Consider the following 8,649-nt stretch of genomic DNA (forward strand, 5'->3'; position numbering starts at 1 on the left):
GCCTTGTAATGGAACAACTGGGCTGCTTCATTCTATGACGTGAAGGGACGTGGACAAGAATCGCTGAATCATACTAACCAATTTGATTTTTTGGGGAAGGAAACCTCATGACTACAAGAACGCAATCTCTACACCCCCATACCAGCTGACCACTCCAGTATGTAAGCGTTACTCGGCAAAACTCGAGTGTGAAACAAGCTGCATTTCTGACACGTACCAGTTAACATTTAAATATTAAACACCAGCACGTGCATGTTTCTGAATATACCCAGGTGTTAACACGCTCGTTGAGACAAATCTCTTGCAAACATGATTAAACGCACACAGGTGTAAGGATACACAATACCTCACTACCGGCAGCACTTTGTGATGTTACCTCCGTGAAACGTATTAACATAGGAAGTACTCTAATCTTTATCGAAGGGGTCTGCTGAGGCAGTTTCCTCAATTGCTGGAATCATTCATTTATTTATAGACTGAATACTTGATAACGGCATGTTTTTCATCAACCAAGGACACCTAACATACCAACATATACAACTTTTACAGTGCACTCATAGTGGAAATATCTGTAACGGTTGGAGTTAAACTAGGTACGAAATATTCCACAGACTAAGAAACACTGGTTTAGGGTACCCGGATTTATGGTCTTGGTATCGGATTCATCTTTAGCAGACGGAATAGGGGCATTCCAAGTAGTATTCCAGATGACCTTGGAATAAATGCCAATGATTCCATTGCAGGGTATAAATTCAAGTTGTCAATTACAGAAAAGCTTTTGGTGCAAATTTATGGGGGATAGCCAATACCTTTAAACTCGCATAAAATATGCCTTTTCTTGAAATATTTCACATGCCCCACGTCAAAGCCTTGCACACAGTGTGAATGAGTTACTTCCAAGATGATTTCTTATCTAATCCTCTAAACAGTGTAGGTTTTATCTTTCTTTGATATTATAGACAGTTCCTTCTATGTCCAAGCCATATTAATAAGATGAACCGGTGCTTTTGGGGCATGTTAAGCGCACAGCACCCAGGCATACCTGTAACAGAGGCGCCCAGAAGGGTCACATAACCCCATGGTAGCAGCGGCAGCTTGTACAGAGCGTGTGAGCTTCACTAAAAATAAAAGCGTTTTGTATAAAGGTAAGGGGAGGAGGGAAGCTGTACTATTGATGGAGAAGAAAGGGGGGAAAAAAAGTAATAAAAAGAAGAGGGAGAGAAGGAGGTGGTGAGAGGATGAGAGGTAAAGGGGGGGGGGAGAGAATGTGTGTGTGTATATATATGCACATAAAAGCGGATGGTGTGTGTCAGACGTGAGCTGGGGTTTAGCAGTCTCTGGGAGAGGGAGTGTGTATGTATGCGCATTTGGCATTAAAGTTAGCGTTTGGTGTCAGAGCGAGTTCGTGTGTTAGTACATATGTGCGTGTTTAGGGGTGGGGTGCACTAAATAAAATACTGCACCCAGGCAAGAGTAACCCTATGCTTAAAACTATGCCTTATATCAGGAGTGGCCGATAGATAACTATTTGTTGACCTACGACCCCCATGATCTTTGTAATTATCATCTTTTATTTATATACCGCAAACAATCTACGCAGCGCTTAATACAATACATATATTCAAGGGGTATGACAAGACAAGAGAATCGGCAGACAAACAAACCGATACATTTGGTGGAGAGAGCCCTGCTTGCAAGCTTACAATCTTGAGGGACTGGGGTGACAAACAAGGCATAGAGAAAGGGTGAGAGGTAGTGTGGTGGTTGTATCAATGACAAGGATGTTCTAGCAGCTAAGATGGTGCGGCTTCTCTGAAGAAGTGGGTTTTGAGAAGTTTCTTGAATGTTGGGAGGGAGGGTGAATGCTGAAGGTTCGGTGGAAGTAGAGTTAGGGGGCAGCCCGAGTGAAATCTTGAAGGCGGGAAAACGAAGAGGTGATAAGTGAGGAGGAGAGCATAGCTCTCTCTAGTAATGTACTGAAATCTTCATGGGCAAAGCTCAATAATATTGTCTGTACAAAGCTAAAACAAGGACATGTTTACAATAGTTTGCTCGGTCAGAAAAGGCTGTAACTGCACCAAGACAAGATATAATAGTAATATCTTTATTGCGGATCTGTTAGGATGAAACGATTCACATTTATAAAGTGCAATTCTAGTGCAAAGGGATAAATACATAATAGCCGTGGTTCTTTCACCCTTTATAGATATGACCCAGTTAATATTTTCAAGATACGTGAATCTTACAAGCGCAAAAAGGCGACAACTCAGGTCGCTATTAAGCAAAACCTAACTACAAAATACTTGGCCATCACGTAACAAGTTGCATCCGTCCAACAGCCCCTACCTACAAGACGTATCAATGCTACAGAAAGACAGCATCTTAACAAAAAGCCTGTTACCTCTGCTCGATCGAAGCCACTCCATAAGCACAGACTGTGTCATGGTAACGACTGGGTGCTATAAAAACCAAATAAGCTACCAAGGTGTCTCAGAACGGCAGGCTGCTTAATCTTCAAAGCTAACTAACTCGACTGCATGGTATATAATGCACACGCTTATATAAGGCAACATACCCATGTGATAACACCCTTTGGCTTCGGAGACAGGGTGTTAACAAGAACAAACCAAGAGGTACAAATTAACATAGGTGCCTGTACCTTAACACACCCAACATTGAGCACAATTTCATAACTGCTGAAGACTCCCCATCTCCTTACGCTTACACCAGTTTTAGCCAATTCACCTATTACCCAGTAGGCTCACACGTTGGAAACCATCCCTGTGTTAATGAGTACACGTTGTAACCCTGTCTTTGAGGTGACTGAGCATGCCTTCTGTGTTTAGCCAAAGAGAATTGGCAAGCACTAGAAAAAAAACGCTCAGGGACGCAAAGCTCTCAAACTAAAAATACAATCGACATGCGAACATTGCAAAGACAAATGACATCGCTTTTCTACATAATCACCTTTCCTTTGCAATGCAATTCTCACAACGTCGTACCCACTTTTTAATGCCATCAGCAAAATAAAAATTTTGGTTTTACACGTAGCCACTGATTTCACATCATCATCATCATGATGGATGCTTCCACTGCCGCTTGTTTTTGGGCTCGTAATGGTGAACCCACCATTTCTATGATGTAATAAAGGCAGCCATCAACGCAGGTAACAAAACTATGACACAAATCACACCCCTCCAAACTTTCTCCAGTACCTTTTACTATATAGATAAGTACTTGTGCTTTACATCCGGTGGTTCCACAAGTCCTTAACCTTGGCCAAACGAAGTATCCCCCAATCACCCCCTTCTTTGTCATCATGAATAAGCTACATTTTTATTTTGTTACCTGTGTTGATGGGTGATGAAAATGAGCTAAAATTGGCAGACCAAGAGAAACCAAACGAACACAAAGCTCAGGCCTCTCCGCCTGGTGCTCTGTATCACTTGATTAGTCTATTTTGTCCTCTTTCATTAAATTTTTAGATTTCTTAAAGTCAGGGTGTGATGAAAAATCATATCTTTATCAAGAAGTGCATCAAGTTTAGATGATTTGGGGGTTCTAGGGATGCACGGAATTTTCCAGACCTATTATTATTATTATTATTATATAATCAGTTTTTGGGCAGGTATTCTTGGCATTGCCAGTTGTCCAGGTTAGGTAACATTTAGCAAAACATCATTACGCAAATCCTCTAATGGCTGTAATTACCAATGAATGTTTATCGTCTGCCACCAAAAACATTGCTTATAGCCAACACTATAAGATACGAAGTGAAACTAGAATTAACTTTCTACAAAAACGTTAATGATCTCAAAGTGTGTTTTAAAAAAAAATAAAAAAATAAAAAAAAAAAAAAAAAATCGAATATTGAAGTTCTTCTAAAAGAACGCCTTTTCTACTTCCATACCAGCAAAGCCTTCAACTTACATGTACGAGGGCCGTTCAAGTTTATGCACTTTTATATTTTCGTCAGAAGCGGTGGAGACAGAAGTAGTAGCAATTGGTCGTATCTCATCGTTTCATGAGACTAGTTCTGTCGGCAAGCCGGCTGCCCTTGCAGTTTAGTATAAGACTTTTCACCCTGGGGTAAAGTTGGCTGTCAAATCTACAAACTGCACCAAAGAGTTAGTGTTCTGTCAAATGCTTCTTGTGGGCAGAAGGTGTGCCGGGAGCACAAATTCATCTTCAAGCTCCGTTGAAGACGTTGCAGGAAAGCGGAATGTGAGAGTTGGATCTGTTTATGCCCTGATTCCAGCCTCAAGTGTGTGCCAGGTGGGTGCCTTAGCAGCTGACCGAGGAGCATAAGTGCAAGCGCTTAGACATTCGTTCCCGACACATGGCCCGTTATCGTGAAGAAGGTGACTATTTTCTGCAGCGGATAACTGTCACGTGATCAAATACTACCGGTATATATTCTAGGGGTCAAATTTGGTGTGGACCTACAAGCCAGCAAAAAAATGAAGGAGCCAGACTTTTCTTCTTCCCCAATTACGTTAATTTTTTTTTAATATATTACCCCGTGTCTGCAGTTAAATGATATTTATTGGAGCAATACCACTTAAAACATGTCCTTCAGTGCTGCACCGCTTAACCTCTTCGTGACAAGAGGTATTTTACACCATAAAGCTTGGATGTTTAACCGCTATTCCTCTTTTTGTGTACCTCTCATTGATTACATTTTTTTTTTTTCACCGTTTCATATAAAACCATATTCATGCTAATAAATATTTTTTGGGGCATGTACCTGGACTTATTTAAACTCTTGCATATGGTGTACGGATGAATGTGTTAGTGCTCATAAATATGCAATAATCTTACAGATTAGCACACGTGTGCCCGTCCCCAAACACTGCTGCCTCTCTTGATCACATATTACAGGTGCCTGGATGCCGCATGCCGGTGCCACCCTCCTCAGCACCCCTTGTAACTAAGCAGGGGACAGCTTCCCAGGTACCAGGGAGCGCTTCATAGTCTCCATGGCGACCAGGGTTCATCAAGCCATGCTATATTCGCATACAGGATGCAGTCAGGCAAGTTTGAACCCTGCTTAGTGATATCATACGGGGCACAAACTGGTTAGTCAGGAGATTATAAACAATGTTTTAGTTTGTCAACAAACAACTGCATAAAATAATAAAACACACTAAAGAGCTACAACACATCTTTGCGCATACCAAAAGGTATACGGCCACACTGACTTGTGTATCGGCCAGACGTGTATGAGATCATATTACATTCATACAGCAAAGACCTTTAGTATCTACCGAGTTCAGAAACATGTCAACAGGGGCAATCTAGAAAGAAAAAAACAAAAAACCTGACCTTGGCTGTCCTACGAAAAGTCAGCTAAAGCTACTGCTTAGTCCAAAGAATAAAGATAAGTAAAATTGTAGGCTTAGAACATGCAGTAAAACGTAAAAGTCGTCACGCAAGCAACTTCCTTACAAGGCACACCAGCCTTTACACAAGGAGTACTCGCACGGCAACAGAGCTGTAAATTTACACTGGAAAGCATCTGACTTCCTAGAAAGAGTCGAGCATGGATGGTGTGTGTGGGACCTCTGCCTACTACCCTCAAAGGGCTTCAGTGGCATCAAGTCGAAAGCTTAAGAAACCAAGATGAAACGTAGGGACAGCAAATGACAATGAATCAGAAGTAGACGCAGTGGGAGGTCACATCTTGGCTTCCAGCCCTTACCACCACAGTAGCAGAGGTACTGGGCAACATGAGGCTCCTCAGATCATTCCCTTCGAGACCCTAGTGCCAGCGTGTGAAAGAAAGACCTTATACAGAGGCACAAGGGCAGTTCTTGGCCGGAATGATGTATCGTTTTAACGTCACATATACATTTGTGGACCATCCTCCTATCAGTGCTGATTATATGTGGATGTTCTTCATGAAGGACTAAACGACCTAAGAGTGCCAGCGTCAGGCGTATTACTCCAGTCAAGTGTTTGCTAGCACTGGAAGGGGAATTACAGGTGCAAAGGTCACTTGACCTGTAAAACCTGTACATTATGGAGCGAAAGGGTGAAACTGGTTTATCTGATAACAGGTGATGTAAAATCAAAGTATCACAAGTCCATGGCCTACACAGGGTGTCAGATGCTGTCCACATACATGCTCTTAAAAAGAGCAAAAAGAATAGAATATCTGAAATAATTCAAATTAGAAAGGGTTATTTTAGAAAGAAAATGCTGTATATTTCTTAAATCAGCATAAAACGCTAAATCTTCAGATTGGGTACAATTTAGCCCTATATGACCTGCAGTACACCACCTGATATCGCATAACCTGATGCCACATAGACCATGGCATAACACAGGCGTACATTGCATAACTATGCAATACATAACCGCGGCACCGGCTAATATAACAGTGTGCATAATGACAGCAAAGGAAAGGTGGCAGAGTTAAAGCACATTGTATAAATCTTAACAGCTGCACAACTGCATTAAGCAATACTCACGATATGGCACTTCAATGAACACGGAGCATGCTGTGTGATTGCCAAGGCCAAATCAATCAATGACAAGTCACCATGGACACTAAGGCTACACTTTTAGTTGCAATGTAAGTTTTACTTCACTGAAAGAGTGGTGGATAAATGGAACAGCCTTGCATAAGAGGTGGCAGAGAATAACAATTTAAACATGCATTGGATAGGCATATGGTCGTCCTGAATCTAAGACAAGACCAAGGATTGATTAAGGGCTAAGTCGTAAATCAGGAAAAAATGGGCAGACTAGATGGGCCAAATGGTTGATTTGCCATAAAGTTCTATGATTCTAGGTCTCACTTTATGATAAAAAGCCAACATTCTATTTATTTACATATAACATCTCGCTTCTAGAACAGACAACAAGGCGCCACGTAAGACAAACATTCCTATCCAGATTTTTAGACCCATAACAGGAGAAGCGCAAGAAATACCGGGCACTCTGACAGGCCGGAAGCAGCTCCGAGGAGCGGTGCACTGACAAGCGCTTACATGCTTGTTTCTCACTACTCGGCAGGAAGGCTTTAGGACCTTGCGGAGGCCAGGAGACCGGTACAGATTTCCTTGGCAACACGTAACAGAGTGCGTGAACAGGGAACGATATATAACTCCGGTACGAAATTCACTCCGCTAACGCCTGCGCCCGTTAACTCACCAGTTCTTAAGTTGCACAGCCAATCGACACCAAGAAAGAACAATGACCACAGCAGCCCCACGGCTTGAGACTAGAAGCACGTCAGCTGACGGAGGGTCGCTACCAATTGTCCTGCTGCTGCAAGAAACGGGGGTGGACTGGCATTTGCTTCTAGAAGCCAACAGTATCCTTAGCACCGTTGAAAGGTGTACACAAATTTAACTATTATTAATGTTTCGGTGTGGTTTTTCTCCCAAGTCAAAGCCGCGCCAAACTCAGTATTATGCGTGTTCATAAAGAAAAGCGATCCAATGTGGCCTCCCCTGTAGATCTCATATGCCTTTGGTATGATCCAATTCTGGTTGGACACGCCCACCCGCGCCGCGTGCCATTGGGCGAGCTCACCGATTGGGTGGGTTAGTGACGCAATGATAGAAGTTGGGCAGAGGTGAGGGTGGGAAGGGCGTGATTCTTCTTCGTACTGATTTTGTTCCAATGGAAACTGCCCATGGAATGTTTAATTAAATAGTTTGTGTATTATTACACATTCTAAAATCGTTAATAGAGTGTATGGGTGTACTGACCAAGACAACTATTGAAGCGGTTGCAAAGCATAACAACTAGCTTGACGCGTCACACACACACAGAGACTCAGGCAGTCTCACACACACACAGACTCAGGCAGTCACACATACACACCGACTCAGGCAGTCTCACATACACGCCGACTCAGGCAGTCTCACATACACACCGACTCAGGCAGTCTCACACAGACTCAGGGGGAAAGTGCAGCATATAATAGGGTAATTAAGAAACCGTTTGGCGAACCCTACATTTTTTAAGAATCGGTTCGCACGAACCGGCAAGAACCTGCTTAAGACATACTAGTATGTTCTGTGTAAAGCGTTCCCAACAACCAAGATGTAATAGTACGTTCTTGGTTGACAATACAAAGAAACTGCAAGTGAGAAGAGTAAAATATCCCAGCTGAGGTCTTTTTATAACCCTGCTGGCTGATTGCAGGTAATGCAAGAGAGTTTCTGTCCTTCAAAAAATATTTTAGAAAGACACAAAATGAAAAATAATTAGGCTCCTCTGATCGATATGAGGCATTTTAAACCCTGGGGGTTCCCAGATATGGGTACCATCTAGTTTTGAGATTGTTCTATGAGGTATTTGAAAGACTCCAATGGGATCTACAGTAGATAAAGAGTTTAAAGGTAAAACATATTAAGCAAAGAATGACAAAAAAAGGTAGAACCTGCCTCCTGTAAAAAAATACATTAATTTTATTTATATATACTACTAATACTAGATAATGGACTACAATTATAAAATGGCACTGAAAACCAGGCCTATCTGTCTTAGAAACAACAGTAAAAAACCTGGAAACAATAAACATAAAAATAAGAATCGTGACTGAACAAACATATGAGCAAAAATGGCAAAATAGTTCCAATCACGCTGCTCAATGGGCTAGAATAGAGGTCTCTAATCTCTCTAATCACTGAG

The sequence above is a fragment of the Sceloporus occidentalis genome, unplaced genomic scaffold, assembly GCF_023333645.1.
Source record: "Sceloporus occidentalis isolate IW3139 unplaced genomic scaffold, rSceOcc1.0.p SCAF_22, whole genome shotgun sequence".
NCBI classification, from domain to species: Eukaryota; Metazoa; Chordata; class Lepidosauria; order Squamata; family Phrynosomatidae; genus Sceloporus; species Sceloporus occidentalis.